The 17,637-nt window shown below is 40.8% G+C and overlaps 1 protein-coding gene across 1 annotated transcript in view; it reads right to left on the bottom strand.

Annotated features, from left to right (window-relative positions):
* Positions 1-653: 653 nt before the first annotated feature.
* Positions 654-17,637, bottom strand: part of LOC147423321 (uncharacterized) — a 224,154-nt gene continuing 207,170 nt past the window's right edge. The window contains exon 4 of the mRNA XM_086501324.1: positions 654-1,057. The gene's annotated coding sequence lies outside the window, so the exon portion shown is untranslated. The remainder of the gene's footprint in view (positions 1,058-17,637) is intronic.

Genomic DNA, 17,637 nt, shown 5'->3' with positions numbered 1-17,637 from the left:
AGGTAAATAGAGTATGTGAGAGGAAGGAAAGGATGTTTGACTAACGTATTAGAGAGAGAGAGAGAGAGGAAAAATTGTTTGATTATAGCAGGTTTGAGTTTTAATTAAGTGAATGACTGAAGATAAGTAGGTTTACTTAAAAAAGAAAATGACCATAAATTGATGACTAAATGAGTGTGTTTAAAGAATTCAACCATTTAAAAAAATAAATGAAAAAAATTTAAATGAGTTGTAGAGAGAGAGAGAGGAAAAAGGGAGAGATAGAGAGGAAAGAGAGAGAGAGAGAGAGAGAGAGAGAGAGAGAGAGAGAGAGAGAGAGAGAGAGAGAGAGAGGGGAGAGATAGAGAGAAAGAGAGGATACTCTCATTTTAATACGATACATTTTTGTCTAATTTTGTGATTTGAGAATGTCTAATTTTCAATTTAGAAGCGTTAAGTGACTTTAGAGTTGTGGTGGGAACTTGAGATTAAATAGGCATAACAAGAAATGAAAGAACAAGCAGCCAAGAGGAAACACAAGATTTATCAAGTTACCAGCATGGAGGAAGATAATGATAATCTGGACCATTGTTGTAAGCTACGAGCTGGAATATTACTTACTTACATGCTGATCGACTTCGGTGCTCAAATGAATACAATCAATTGGAATCTTTAATAGAAAATGCCATAATTGATCTTACAACCCTTGCAAAGATCATTTATAGGATTCAATGAAACTATCATTACTGCTACAGGGTTTGTGGAACTTATAGTACACATCAATGGATATGAATGCCTCCACATAAGGCCTTGTTTAACCAACTGATAGTGGGCACACCATGGCAATGTAGATACAATGCTCATATCCAATGGGCCAACAAACCAGGTGCATGTTGTAACAAGGACTCAAGACTTGTATGTTGATTTTGTGACAAAGGCAAATAATAACAAAGATGGGAATGAAGCTAATGGGGTGAACAAAAATGAGAAACAAAAACCAATGTAGACCACAGTAGTTGTGGAGACCATGGATAAATTTGAAGCTACTGTTGACAATCATCCCTTCCTTTAGAGTAAGCTGTAAAGATGAAATCACCTATTTCAGTTAGCACCTCAAAAACTGTCCACTCATGGCACCACACAAAAAAATAAATCCTATATGGGTACCTAAAGGGACAACTGGACAAGCACAATCTTTCGGCTTCCAGAAATTCAACTATAGTCTGCCAAACAGTGCAAACACTCGAATCTAGCAACCTCAAAAAATCCGAGTGACAAGCGGGCTAATAAGCTTCCAATGCCACGAACATTACAAAACACAATGAGATGCAGCAACTCCCAACATAGAAATGGGTTCCAAAAGAACAAGGCCTAAAAATACAACCTCTTAAACCTAGGAAGTCCAAAGTCATAACCCAAGAATGGTGATCGCTACTTCAATCACAATCTCAAAATTTCAATCGACAACAGCCTTTGACAATTTGTCAACAAGCTCTTGAACTACAACGCTTATTACGTGGTACATGCTCATTGACAACCACACAGGTGAACCTTGCCATCAAATTCCCTTAGGTAATTCTCTTAAGACCCGCCTCTTGCACAACATCAATTTTTCCATGCATTGATCACATATGCATAGGGGCCCTTACACAGCCTTGTATCGGACACCACTTTATGGCCATTCACAACACACACTCAATGACGCATTCTCGTATAGGAGGGGGAGAGGCATTCTAAAGCATTTCAAATGCACTTCTAATGTGAAACTAGAAAGAAAAAGGGCATTGTTTTCTTGCTTCTCGTATTGAAATTCGTGTTTAATTTCTTGTCTTTTTCCACAAGTGTTGATTTTATGCCCTAAAAGTGAAAAGACTCAAGAGCAAGGGATAACTGTTGAAAATGAGCCCTTAGCTGTGTGTATACACCCAAATAATAAGGTTTTTGATGAAAAATAATAATATAAAGTGGAATAATCCGCTGAGAATTTGCAAATAAGGACTTTTTGTGGAAGTCGGCTTCTATTATTTATCTAGCTCGTTTTTAGATTTTTTGGACCACGCTTTCTATTTTTCTTTATTTTTTTTCATTTTTTATTGATATTCTAAGTAATAAATGGTGACATAAGCAAAAAAATTACCAAAAAAACCAAACACAGGTACATGGATTTAGGAAAGAGACAAAAGTTTTCAAAAGACAATTCGGAGCAATAATGAGCAAGTTTTGGTCAAAATTGGAGAAGTTGCGAAAAATGTTTTTAAGCTACAAATATCTTATTGGACAAATAGGAGGCATGAGGACACAAATAGGATGCATGGACGCATCAGAATTCAAAATTTTTTGACATGGTGGTCATTAGACACATGAGGTAGGACTAACTATGAGATGGGAAACAAGCCGACCCTGGGGTATGTATAGGTGGGACCCACTTATTTTCTCATTTCCACTTGTGAGTTTGTGTGTGTGTGTGTGTGTGTGTGTGTGTGTGTGTGAGAGAGAGAGAGAGAGAGAGAGAGAGAGAGAGAGAGAGAGAGAGAGAGAGAGAGAGAGAGAGAGAGAGAGAGAGAGAGAGAGAGAGAGGACGCTACCTTGGAGTGATTGTTCTTGTGATTCCCATGCCCTGCACGCTTTGAGCCTTGACACTAGACATGAGAGGCATGTTACTCACCTAGTACACTATTGTTTGACATCAATGCATGTCAAAACCGGCGAGGGAAAAGAACGGTCCCGACCTAGGCTGACCCAAACCCAAAAAGGACTACTATGCGGGGTTGGGACAACCATTTACAAAGAAAATCAAAGGGGGGGTTGATTTTGGGTAGACTAACCCTCCCTCAGCATCAAAAATTAGTTTTGGTATGCTAGAAAACCCCTGCAACAAAAAATTGTGATTTTTGCAAGTTGTTAGATTAAGTCCAAACTTGTCCAATAGCTTTGGGGCATCAAATCAACTAGCTTTGGTAAAGGAACTTGCATGAAAGAACTAACTTTCAGTGATTCCTAATGGAAAATCTCAATTAACATGAGAAACCTCCAAAACCAGCACAAGGCAGTAATGGAAGGGTAAAATGGGGTGAGAACTCACTAAGGGCTTTAAGAGACTGTTCACAAGCAATGGGAGTGGTGCATTACCCTACACAAAGTCAAGGGATATGATGTCAAAGTCATGGATCTTTCTGGAGGACATAGTGACCCCATGGTCCACTTGGAAATGAGAACTCACCAAGGGCTTTAAGAGACTATTCACAAGCAATGGGAATGGTGCATTACACTACACAAAGTCAAGGGATATGATGTCAAAGTCAGAGGATCTTTTTGGAGGACATAGTGACCCCATGGTCCACCTGGAAATGAGAATTCACCAAGGGCTTTAAGAGACTATTCACAAGCAATGGGAATGGTGCATTACACTACACAAAGTCAAGGGATATGATGTCAAAGTCAGAGGATCTTTCTAGAGGACATAGTGACCCATGGTCCACCTGGCGATGAGTTCAGTGAGATAAGTCATCATAGCAATGTTTGAATGAAGTGTATAAATGTGTATGAATCATTGCTTAATGGAAAAAGTCAATTTTGTGTTAGGTAGTGAAAAATTTGCGGTTTTTTTCTCCCTGCATTGATCCATGTGTAGTTGTGAGTTGCACACTTGGCCCCATGCCCAACTAGGGGTAACATCCACTCTTGAAAGAGATCAACTAAATTGGGGAGACTTGGGATGCTTTATGACCACATTTCTCATGCACAAGCCCTAACCCTAACCAATGGAAATAGCTCCAAATACAAAACAATGTCATCAGCTAGCTTACTAACACTAAGAATAAGGTGGGGTATGAATGTCACATGGTTCAGAAGTAGAATGCATAAAGTAGTGTGGAAATCATGATTTTGGCATGGCAGAGTCAAATTGTAACCAAAAATTGGAATTTGAACTTGTACACATTACATCCTCGCTGATCAAAAGCTACTTCAAGACTATCACAACTAGTGGGATAGTGCAGAGTCCTACAGGAAAGCTAAAGAGTGAGCCAAGTGACTAAAACTGACCTAACTCATCGCCAAAGAATCAAAATCAGCACGCAAAAGAAAAAATAATCTCTAAGAAATGTAAGAAGCACACCCACCAAATGTGGTGGTAAACAGAGACCTAAAGTGGAAAAAGGAGCAAAAATTCTGATTTTTACATGCAGAGTGTTGTCAAAAACTATAGAGGCAAGAGAGGGAGATAGAGAGGAAAGAGGGAGAGAAAGATATAAAGAGAGAGATTGAGATAGAGGGGAAAGAGAGGGAGATAGAAAGAGAGAGAGATAGAAAGAGGGGGAGATAGAGAGGAAAAAGGGAGAGAGAGACATAGATATAAAGAGGGAAGGAAGTGAGAGAGAGAGAGAGAGAGAGAGAGAGAGAGAGAGAGAGAGAGAGAGAGAGAGAGAGAGAGAGAGAGAGAGAGAGAGAGAGGAACAAGAGAGAGATAGAAAGAGGGAGAGATATAGAGGAAAGAGAAAGAGATAGAAAGAGGGGAAGATAGAGTGGAAACAGGGAGGGAGAGATATAAAGAGAGAGATTGAGATAGAGGGAAGATAGAGAGAGAGAGAGAGAGAGAGAGAGAGAGAGAGAGAGAGAGAGAGAGAGAGAGAGAGAGAGAGAGAGAGAGATAGAAAGAGGGAAAGATAGAGAGGAAATAGGGACAGATAGAGAGGAAAGGTGATGCTATTCTCTTTGGGGATATGAATGCTCACACAAAAACATTGCAACATGATACTCAACAATTTGATATACCATACATTTCAAGGGAGTTGGAGGAAGTTCACTTGTATAATCATACTTCAATGGATGAGAAAGAGCTGGATCATTATGGAAAGTTACTTTTACACATGTGCAATAGCACGGGTATGGTCGTTGCCAATGGTGTATCTTTGAAGAGTGGAACCAATGGATTTACCTGTAGAAAACATAATGGGGATAGTGTGATTGACTGTATGCTACTCTCCAAAGCCATCACATATCGCATAGAGAGTTTTACGCTTGGCCAATGGACCTTGGAATCAGCATAGGACCTTATGTATTGACCTTGCATGTGGAGAAGCAACTAAGCATGATAATATGAGCCGATAGGAAAGATATCAGTATGTATGGATTTCAAACGGGCAACTATGTATATTGAAATGGTTGAGTAGAAGTTATGAATGACAAAGCATCAATATGACGCACCTTGGCCTTGAGGTTCCGACCAATCACAAGTGGCATGAATGTGCTATGCATCATTTGGAATCCGAAAAGAGAACGTACCATGCATTTTTGAGAACATGTGTAATGCGGAGAACATCAAGCGTTGGGTTCTCAAGAAGTACCTTTTTGACACATTGGTGACATCAGTTCTTCTATATGGAGTTGAAGTGTGGGACATGAGCATCTCAAAGTCTACTTGGAAAGAGATTGAGAATGTCCAAAAGCATTTTCTTACAAAATTTCTCCAAGTTAAGACACAAACACCATATATGCTTCTACTTCTTGAGTCTAGATATTTTCCAATTGAGGTTATGGGAATGGAAAGGGTTGTGGAGTACATGATAAAGATGCATCGGAACCCCTTACATTGAGTTCCTACAATTGCATGGAGCAAGAAAAAATGTTCAAAAGATGCATAAAAGCAAGATCTTGAACACGGGATAAATACAAGACATAAAGAAGTGATTTGGGAGATGGATGCATTACCGAGAGGGGGGGGGGGGGGGGGGGGGGGGGGTGGTTCAGTACGTATAAATTTTGTATATTGTGTGCGTTCAACAACTATATTTTAAACTCCTTATCTGTGAATTTTTAACAAATAAAATACCCCCTTTTTCTATTCAATCTATAAATTTTTTTCCCAATTCTATTTTACAGTACCCTTTTGTATGTGAAAATGTGAGAAAAAATAAAATTTGATAAACCCTTCTACTGCATTCGTGTGATAGTCACATAATTATTAAGTGACCCCTCTCAAGTGCATTACACTTGCTACATGATGCCTCAATAGACTCCCGAGTGAATGAAGCTTTTCTACAGTGCCACCTTGGGAGGAATCCAATGGGTCACTCTTCATACATTACACCACCCATATTGCCCCTAGCTACATAACCATGTTCTTCTTCTTCTTCTTCTTCTTCTCTCTCTCTCTCTCTCTATGTGTGTGTGTGTGTGTAGTTTGGCCAAAAGTTTCTTACTACAAGACTACCGTTGCCTGAACTTCCACCAGTGACCACCAATTGTACATGATGGGTTGAAGAAATGACCAAATTGCCACTCCTTGAACTACCACCAATGACCACCAATTGTACATGATGGGTTGCACTTGAAGCCCTCACCTAGATCCTAGATTGGGTCCAATCCCTCATCAACACCTCTTAGGTCACCCTTTAATGATGTCTCTTGCCAAAATAACCAACGACCCTTCCAATTTCTTAATTGTGATAAAATACACTAAAAAGACAATAAAATTCATTTTTTTGGCAAGCATTGAGTATGCATAGGGTAGAGTAGCCAAAGCCTAGGCTACCTTGATGCTTTAGCCTAGATCAACAGCTCCTTTTGCAAGTTGACAATGTTATCCACTCCTTGTAGGGCCTCTACATGCTTGGTCCTCCCTGTACAGCATCTAGGTGCTTCCATGGCTATCCCCAACATCCCCGGGGCTTTCCAATCAACGAGCAAAGAAAATCGAGCAAAGCCAATTTCCGAGCAAATATGAGCAACACCCTTGATAAATTGATGTGAGCGCGAGGTATATTGGAGAAAATACTCATGTTATATTAATTTTGACCAACTTCTGAACACAAATGGGTCGGACATCTATAGTTACGACCTCCCTGCTCCCAGCTGGCTGTGGCAAACTTCCTGAAGGCCACACTAGTGGATAAGAGTTACCGAAGTGTTTGTTAAACTTGTGTTGCATCTGTTTCACAAGCTTTGTCATTATTATTCCAATGCATTGGTCAAGTAAAGGCCTGCATGACATCTCTGCATGATAGCGGATTTTTAGCTCTACATGATATCTCTACGCATGCAAAACGATGAAAGCAAGTTGTAGACAGTTGCTCTAGTAAGGAGAGGTAAAGCGAAGGATTTCTTTAATCTTCTCCTTAACATCAAAAAATATAAATAATTACTAGCACAAAGCTTTGTATCTAATGTACATACACACAAAAGATATTTCAAGTGAGCCTACAAAGACACTATTAATCTATAAGAAAGAGCGTGAAAGTATGAAGTATGGCCCTACGACCACACCTGTTTTAAGTTTAAACAATGTTGTATGTAAAATGAATAGATCGGTGGAATACGTATCAAAGTTTTGTATGGAAAAGAGAGGTTACGCATTAGGCACGCGAAGAACAAACCTGGCGAGTCTCTCGTGCCCCCTTGATCAATCCATCAAGGCAAGCATTAATCACCTTCAAGGCCTCTTGAAATTTCCGTTGGCGAGGGACTACCAAGATCGCGAAGCGTAGCTTCCAATATGGGATGTAGAATGTGGATCTGTGCTCAGCCTAATACAATGTACTGTCAAGGTCCGAGGTCGGGGGGCAGAGAATCTAGCCCGTCCATCCACTAGCGTTTCCTCAACAGAATCGCCTGTAGCAGTCGCTCGATTTCTGCCAGGTCAGCACGCAGGACGTTCTTGCCATGCATTCAATCAACTTCTACCAGCTCAGCGCACGGAAACCTACTGGCTACTTGCCATGTCAGTGCACGGAATGTTTTTCGATCATTGCCAATTAATGTAAGCCCCGTCAGCACTCATAATGAGTCCGTCGACCTCTCGCAATCATTGCCAATCACTGCAGGCCCTGTCAGCATCCGTAATAAACCTCTCGAGCAATGGAAATATGCCAGGTCAACAAGCGAAGTTCGTATTGGAATGCGAATGGGCTATGCGTGGCATGTGTGCTCTGACACTGTTACGCATGCAACCGGCTGAGCTCTCACTGTGCATATTATACGCATGAGACCAAATCTGTGTCTGTTCTGTTGGCCCCCCTCCCTCGGACCCTTGACGGCCGAGAATGGTCCCTGAGGGACCATTCCCCACAATCCTCCTCCCCCATGGCTCCCGACATCCGCCGGTCGCCAAGTGGTCGAAGGATTATGGGGAATGGTCCCTCAAGGACCATTCCCTACCCCATAAGCCGCCTACACATCAAAAGTTAAGAGCTGAGAAGCTGAACGGATCACTCCTAAAGAATAAACTAATTTTGACTCATCTACATCAGTGATGACTTAGCATGATCCCAGTTACATAAGCACAGAGGGTCATTGCTTGATTTAGTTTTGACACTAGGAAGCTTTGGGAGAATCAATCCAAATAATGTCGACGGCCAAAACTGATAAGTTCCATCAGTCTCCAGGAGAATTTTCCTTGCTTCAAGTCCTTGAATTGAGCTGTTGTGTGTTCATATCATGCAGTTTTCAGCAGGCGTAGATATGGTGATATGCAATATTTAATCTGGGGGAGAACAAGTAAAAGTTCAGTCCAATCACAACCACTCCTTAAGTCAACAGTGAAATTAATCTTTTTGGAAATGATGCTAAATAGATAACTCTTATAATACGCAGAAGTCTGAATGGTGAATTTCAATCGGTTGGAAAGTTCTCTTGTTTTCTCTTACGCCACAGGACATCTGATGTGGCATCACTTATGGGGCCCAATTTCATTGAGTATTCGATATTGGGGGCAATTTTGCTATGTTGCAGAGCCACTCTAATAGCTGTGTGCACCCTCCCTCAGGTGGAATGGAAGGAGGGGCTATTCATTATCCGAGTCTTGATGCCACCTCTTAAAGAAAAAGGCTAATTTTGTTGGGGGAGAAGTTATGTACAACATTGCTGTTAGTCAATTATAGGACATCCAAGGCAGCTGGTGTCCAATCTAGACATTGTTTGAGCATTGTCAAGAGGTGAATGTGAATGTGGGTTGTTAGTGGGGGTGAGTTCGCAGCATATTTGCTAATCATGATGCCAAGCAGCCTGCCTGATTAGGAGGCATTGTGACATATGCACAACATTTCTTGGGATATAAACAATCACAATGTCCGCCTCAAAGCAGTTATCTTGGCCATATGCAATCATTAACAAAGTACAGAAAAATGTAAGACGATGAGCGCTTTACTCGCAAAACATGTTCCCGGCCTCCTACGTACACGTGTCGTTCTTTGTATCATAAAAGCAGAAGTGCTTGGCTTAAGAGAAACACATACCTGTATGACCGGAGACATTTTTGCTATGCATTCAAAATCATAATTGAACACACTCAATCCAATAATGTCCAAAGCCAAGCTGGAATACTCTTGCTCCATGTCAACTTCAAAATGGTCAAATTGCTTTGCTTCAGCCTCAAGAAGCATAGTCTCAAATTTTTTCATAGCCCGAGCAGTACACTGACTGAAAACATTTACCATTGCCTCCAAATATGCAGTGTGAAATCCAAGAACAATGAGGCTGGTCAAAAGTAGCGCACACAATCAATCTCGTTATGAACTTGATTAGCTTCTAAACTGCATCAGCCGCATGAGCCTTGTGTAAGCTGTCGAAACCAGTCCGCGCCGGCGCGGACTGGTTCCAGCAGTATTCGCTCAAGTCGGCCTGCTGCCACGTGCTGCCTCTGCTTGAATATTCTGCAAGCTGTCAAAACCAGTCCGCGCTGGTGCGGACTGGTTCCAACAGTATTCGCTCAAGTCGGCCTGCTGCCACGTGCTGCCTCTGCTTGAATATTCTGCAAGCTGTCGAAACCAGTCCGCGCCGGCGCGGACTGGTTCCAGCAGTGTTCGCAAGGTGTATACCGATGAGGTTTTTGTTTTTTTTTCGCTCGTTGCATTTGAACCTACATAATATCTTCTAGGGCACACAAGTTCCTCGTGTATTTTGTCAGAGATGTGTGTGTGTGTGTGTGTGTGTGTGAGAGCGAGAGAGAGAGAGAGAGAGAGAGAGAGAGAGAGAGAGAGAGAGAGAGAGAGAGAGAGAGAGAGAGAGAGAGAGAGAGAGAGAGAGAGAGAGAGAGAGAGAGAGAGAGAGAGAGAGAGAGAGAGAGAGAGAGAGAGAGAGAGAGAGAGTGAGTGCATGAGAGCAAGCGAGCTAGGTTGCAGCTTTTCAAATGGAGAGAAATATCACGGTGGCTACAGGCTTGTCATGGGCTAGGGCTAAACCGGGGGCAGGAGAGAGAGAGAGAGAGAGAGAGAGAGAGAGAGAGAGAGAGAGAGAGAGAGAGAGAGAGAGAGAGAGAGAGAGAGAGAGAGAGAGAGAGAGAGAGAGAGAGAGAGAGAGAGAGAGAAGAAGAAGAAGAAGTAGAAGAAGAAGAAGAAGAGGATTTTAACGTTGTAGGAAACCATCCCAAGAGGCCTCAAAGATCTGTTTGATGAGAGTTGAACTCAAGACTTGTTATTCAAGAGGCCCAAGTTGCAGCTCGTAATGGGCTTCTTCAATTATAACTTGCAGACAGAAAAAGAGCGTTGCAATATTGTGCATCACATCACAAAGATAGAGCCTTCCATGTGGCCTTCATATGAGAGAGAGAGAGAGAGAGAGAGAGAGAGAGAGAGAGAGAGAGAGAGAGAGAGAGAGAGAGAGAGAGAGAGAGAGAGAGAGAGAGAGAGAGAGAGAGAGAGAGAGAGAGTCCTAACGTTCACTACATACTTGTCGCATGCGCATGCGCCACCATCTACCACTAAGCGTGACCATCCAACTGAAGTTCGACCTTTTTATGCAGATTGCATCATGAGAATATTTGTTAATTCTCCTCTTCTTTTTATTTTCAAAAACTGTATCACATACCTCCAAAGTAGTCTTTGTTGGAGCATACGAGTTCTAGCTAGCAATGATAAGTGCTATTTTCCAGGACTGCAAAGGCCGTGACTCTATTTTGGGCTACTCCTATTGATGACAGCTCTTATTGGGATTACAATCCCTCTGATTTAATGGCTTATATGGCACCTGAGACGGCCACCTCAGACGGAGTGGGGTGTAGTTGCTTTTACAGAGCTCGGCCAAGATGCAAGCTGCCTCACTTGTAGAGAGCACCACTATTTTATCGGCTATAATGTGCATACGAGGAGAGATGCGATTGGCAACAGTGATAAGGGTTGGTGAAAGGGGCCAATCATGTAGTGGTAGATTTCCAACACATGGTAGCAACTGATTTTGATAGGAGTAGCTAATTGATGGGGAGAAGTACATAGGCTGGTTTGCTCACAACAGACGAGCTATTTAGCCTTATACACGTGCAAAGAGGAAGTGAGAACCATCCTTTTCGTTCACTTACAATGCATAACTAGTGGGGAGGAGTAGAAAGATTTTGTTGTTTAAGAGGGGCATGAAAGGGCCTGCTCTATTGGTTGTTGGGGTGATTTCAACTAGACTATGCCTAGGCTATACATGGCTCTAGATAAACTTTAATAAAAGCACAATTAGTTGAAAGGCACAAAATAACAAGATAAATTGTAGATAATGATAATGCGATTATAAATTAACGCCCATCATCCATGTTAAATCAAAGCAGCTATAATACCACTTGGGGTTGTCATCAATAGCAGCAACCAAAATGGAGCGACAGCCTTTGCAACCCTCTAAAATAGCACTCATGATTTGCATCAATTCAAAGTACACTAAAATTCAACTTTTTGCAAATATCAGGCAAGAGATCGACAACTTTGTGGCTTGCTATATATGAGAAAAATATTGAAAAGTAGGTTATAATCATGAACAACAAAGATGATATAGCAGTATTTAGATTAAGTTTAGGTGAAGACAGTAGGTTCACAAAGGGTGGACGCAGGTGCATAGAAAGGTATAACACAAAATTTCCTATTAGTTGTTTTTTCTGCTACATGTTCACATTCTAATTGCTTGAAGCTCTGCATTTGCACTTCCCACACAAATGCAAGATGGAAGAGCATGGTTTCTAAGGGAACCCAACAACTGGTAGGCTTGGCAACCAACATAAACTTGCTTTGACAATCAAAGCAAGGAAACACCCCTGAATGTGGCCTTAGGATGTGTCCCTAGGATAGCAAAGAAGTAGTCATTCTCTTTGGCTATAGTTGTCCTACCAACACCCCATGGACACGTAGGTTGTTCGCAAGGCCCATTCTCACATTGGCCCACAATTCCCTTATCCTATCACAACTGCCATGTCTCTTGTGTCTTATATCACTTTTAAAAATCTCTCTAATTCATAGAAAACTTTATTGAAGGACTCGCTCATTTTTTTCACTGCTCGAAAAAACTCGCTCGCCATCCTGTAAGACTCAACATCCCCTAATGCCTTGCTTGCAATCAACTCGACCAAAAATAGTGCAAAATTTCATTTTACACAAAAACAAGAAGAAAATACATGATGTTAAAAAACAGTGTTTGTGGCTCAACAGCACTTCAGAAGGAAATTCAACATCTTTTGGTACGGAAGATGGTGCCTTCTTTGTGGTAATTGTGTCTTAATGTAAGAACACAGGGCTACACCGACTATGACAATTGATGTACCTATAGCATTGTGTGTGGAGATCTTGCTTCCAAAAATAATAATTTGAAAATTCAATGACAAAACACTTTTCAAGAAATTCCGCATAGGATGAGTGATTGGAGCCATCGCTTCAAGGGTATTGGCGACAAGCTGGTTGTATATGTGGTAGAATATACCAACCCAAAAGAGACCAGGCAAGACTTTTTTCATCCCAACCTTTCCAATGGCATCGATGAACCCAATATATAAAAGTGAAGGACCTTGGTACAAGAATACAAAACAAGACTTTGATAATAATGGAGATTTGCGCATACACATTTGTGATGTAGATACACTTTATAGCCTTGTTCATAGCTTTCTTTGAGTAGATATGTCTATATGTACATGTAATGTTAATTTTCATTGCACTTCAAAAACTCAACCATTTTGAAAGAACGCTCAATTATGGATGTCATAGAAACAAAAATCACAATAGGGTAGAGGGGCCAGTTGTGGTACGGCCCCCCAGAGAAAAGACACATGAACCCCTAATTTTAATATGTTTGGGGACCAAAAGAAGCACAAAAAAGTGGAGTTGAAACGGCTAGTTCATTTGAAATAAAGCCTTCTCATTGGCCAGGGCGTGGGTTCAAGACGTTGTGGCTGCATTTTATCTCTTTTGGCCCCCATTGGTGTTCTTATTCATGCCGATTTTTGATACACTTGATTCCGAAAATCGCGCCGCGACTATCGACTTTCAAACCGGACCAATCCCAAATTATTTTTCTTGAAAGCTTATGAAAAGGCGATTAAATTGAGCTACTCAGCGCAAAAAATTGAGCTCGGAGGAGGGAGATTCAAGCTCCCCAAGTTACCCGTCCCCCTACTGGCTCCTCTACCCTAGGAGCAAGTGAGAGCAAAGGTGACAAGGGAATTTGTCGTCCCAAAATACACTAAGAGTCTGGCACATCAAAGAAGGGATCTATTGCTTTGACTGATAGCCACCTCCGCCAAGGAGACATTCCTCATCACTTGGGGGGTCACTATAATAAAAAATTGCCTATCATGTGGGTTCAAATGTAGGGATTATTTTATTCTACATTTTCACATACATAAGGGTGTTGGAAAGATGATCTTGAATTTTTTTAACAGATTAAATAAAAAAAGGGTCCTTTTTATTAGTGAAAAATTCACAGCTAAGGGGTTTTATAATATAGTCCTTGAACGTATGCGATATATATATTTTACATATAGTGACCCCCTCAAGTAAGCCTCATCACCAATGCATGGAAAAAAGAAATTGGTACATACACACACACACACACACAGAGCAAGTACTTGTCAAGTACTTTTCAATGGTGGCATATTTTAAAAGCTCAATGCCACCCACATTTTAGAAGCCATGGTCTATCACACTCACACACAATAGTACACCACACCAAGCAAATGAATGACCAAAACAAAGGATGGATAGGGGAAGTAGTTGTAAATCTTCTTGTTCAAAATATTGAAGATCACATTGAGAAAGTACATGCAAGGCTCTCTCTCTCTCTCTCTCTCTCTCTCTCTCTCTCTCTCATGTGTATCTATACATATCGAGTCTAGATAGGTTATTGTGAAGCACGTGGACAATCATCAGCGTGATCTCTTGAAACCCACACATCTCCATTGGAGTGAGCTAGAAGCTCCTGAATTGTATGTTACTTTAGCCCTACTACATTATCATGCTCCTCTTGTTTAATATTGTTTTTCCCCCCCACGCAATCGCTTGTAGCATCATAAAAACACCATCATGCCTAGCATAGCAGCATAAAAATGTTGTATCATACTTGCAATTGCAAAAATTATTTGCTGACAGACACTTACAGAGGATTGTAATCGTGCACACACACACACACACACACACACACACACACACACACACACACACACACATTTGTGACTGCTTATGAAGTATTTCTTTTGAAAATTCCTCTATCTTCCACTTACATTTTTTGATTCACTTGCACCTTATCTCATCGACTTCTTCCCTATAAATAGCTTAAGTTTTTGATTGGGCGCACACACACACACACACACACACACACACTCTTTAGTACAACTAATATTTAAACCCAATAAAAAAGTTGACTCCTTACTTGGTTGGGTTTAGGACTTATTTACCCCCACAATCCCTCAAATATATATATATATATATACCCCCCCCCCCCTCTTTTGTGGGAGTGGCCCCTTAAAAGCATAACTTTGTTGAGCCTCTCAAAGGTGCATTGAAAATGGAACAGTACCCCATAATAATGGTAACTGGAGGGCAGTTTTGGGTATTGTGTTAAATGACCTTGTGCATATCGAGTTATTCACGCCTGTCGCTTACAGTATATGCCTCACAGCTCTGTGCACCTGCACGATGCATGATGATGTTCTTTCTCTCTTCTCTCCCAGTCAGTCCCCCTATGAGGCCATGGCGGCTGCCGCTTGAAGCCATACACTTTGGAAACTCATATGATTTCAATAACGTAGGTTTGCATCATCATCAAAGCACTATAAAAAGGTGAGGTTGGCCCTGAGCCCCTCACTTAGTCTCTTTGCATGGTGTTGTGTTGGTATAAAGAGAGATTGAGGGTTTTTTTTGAAAGCTTGCCTACTGTCTAATTATGGAGCTTGTGGAAAAAGAGGGCGCTTCTCAAGTTTGCATTCTGTACAAAAAAATTTATTGGTTTTTTTCACCAGACGTTCTAGTTTTATATGGTTTGCAGGGATATTTTCTAAACTAAAGTAAGAAAGGTGGTGTGGCTTGAGATTTAGCAGCCATGAGCATTAAAAGCAAACTAAGTTTTGAAATTACGTTCTGTCTATGGTCTTTTTTAACAAAGCTGGTCTTTTTAATAATACAGTGTTCGATTGAATTTCTTTTGATTTAACTTTGGGGCATAAAAGGCATTTGGCATGAGCTGATTAACGAGGTTTGCATAGATTTTTGAAGGGATTTTTTCACATGTCGTATATGTTTTAGGACTGCATGAAAATAGGTTTCTCTACACCAAGGCTTTGGCTATCATTCACTAGAAAATAAATCGATTTTTTTCCATCTTTTTGATGTTTAAGGGTAATTGGCATTAGGTCGTACCCATGCACTTCACGGGCAAGCATGGCAATATGTATGAGGCCTAGTTTGTTTGCTTGTAGTTCTGCATACCGACTCATTATGTTGAGCTATTAGCTACGGGTTTAAGCTGTTGTTGCTTCGCGTGATCATTTTAGAATCCGACGGAGACTAAAAGTAAAATTTTTATTTTAGGTCAAACAGGATTTTTATGGAAATTATGCTATATTACGGTGTGGCATAGTCTAGCTAAGGTTCCATTACTTGACCGGATACTATATAATTGGCCAATTTTACTGTAAAAATTGGATGTTAAATGGGAAAGTTGACTACCAAAAGCAAAGGCATGTTTTTAGCAAAGTTCCCAAAAGATTGCAGGTATTCCTGGCTCAAAAACATGGCTACCTTCTGGCTTGGGCATCACTCTAACTTGCTGCACTTGCCTATAAATTGCCAGTTAGTGCTCAGTTTTTAGTGCCATCTGTTGCGTCTACTACCGCAAGGCTAAACGTATCTATTATACGGAGTGGTACAAGCTACTCATCACCATCTCCATAAGCTCTTCTCTCTCTTCAGAAGAAGAAGAAGAAAAAGGATACTCTCTCTCTACTTGCTCACTATCTTCTCTCACGTTTCACGGTGTACGTACTCTCCAGAAGCTTTCGTGGTGAATATGTCTACGTAGCTCTCATCACCGCTCTGTTGAGGCAAATCAAGAAGCCTTTCAATGGCCCCTAAATGATTCTAAAGCACGGTGAGAAGCTCAAAACTCCATAGCCATCGTCTCTCTTTCTCTCTCTCTCTCTCTCTCTCTCTCTTTATGTCTTTTTTCTGAGTAGTCACCCTCTCGGTGATTGTTTTTTTGTATACGAGTGCATGTATGGATTAACCGAGTACGTATGAAGTTTCCCAATGATTATTTCATCATGTTTAGTACGCTGATTTATGCACATGATGCGTTTAAGATCACGTGCGTGCATAAAAAGCACTTTTCGTTTCATGTCATAGAGGGGGTAAGAACATTGTTTTGGTCATAACTCACAAACGGTTATGAATTAACCGGAAACCTTTATACGAGAGATAAAACACATCATTTATAACATTTTCTCTCTTTGGTGTCATGTGAAAATAATGCATGAGCTAAAAGATTTGGTGAAAAAACAGCTTGCTGTCCACTACACAAACCAAATTTTTTTGACTCCAGGCTCCTTGGAGAACCACTATACAGATTCACCGGATGGGCAAACCCACTTGACCAATTGAAAAGCTTGATGAAACTTGATGATAAATGTATTTAGGTCTCTGTTATCACCTCCAAAATGCGAGTTATTAATCGTTCCATAACCGGTTTTGCCTACACGTATAGGGGTGCTACCTAGGGGGAGTACCATATGACGTCGTGAGTTAACCGAGTTGTTTATGTGTATGATTTATGCTTTGTTTTGATGAGTTGATTTCAGCTATTAGATGCCCATAAACTTATGTGAGAGTATATGGTTAGACATCCCGAATCGCATAGGCAGATATGATTAAAGTGGCTTTCCTTTTGGGTTACCATTTGTTTGTGTAAGTACCATATGGGTAAAGTGATGTGATACAATGCTAATCTAAATTATGGAGGTGAGCTTGATGCATTGGTTTGAGGTCAAATACTTTCATTTGCATGTTTTGCTGCATGCTTCCAAAAATGCCAAAAAGTTGTTTTTTGCATATGTGTGGAGTTATGGTTTATGGTTGACCTAAAGGTCGGAGCTGTTTTGCATCATTTTTTTGGTGATGAAATGTTATCATATGATGTATGGGAACTCATGGATTGATGTGGATGCCTCATATGCGTGGTTATGATTGCTTTCCACCTTTCTAGGTCAAAACTAGCTCTATGTGCTAAGGAGGTGAAGTGCAAATGTGATGCATCAACTTTGCATGGTTGGATGTTGTCAAAGTTGGATTTTTATGTCATGATTAGTTGCTGGTCAGACTCTTTTTATGCATGAAAGAATCACGTCTTAAGAGTCACATGTGTGTGGACTCCGATTCATTGTAGGGTCAAACTCCAAGTGTGGGAGTTGGTTCAATGTGGTTATGATTTATGGTT

The sequence above is a fragment of the Adiantum capillus-veneris genome, chromosome 26 (assembly GCF_014529385.1).
Source record: "Adiantum capillus-veneris isolate H3 chromosome 26, ASM1452938v2, whole genome shotgun sequence".
Taxonomy (NCBI): Eukaryota; Viridiplantae; Streptophyta; class Polypodiopsida; order Polypodiales; family Pteridaceae; genus Adiantum; species Adiantum capillus-veneris.
This window is presented reverse-complemented; position numbering and strand designations above follow the sequence as displayed.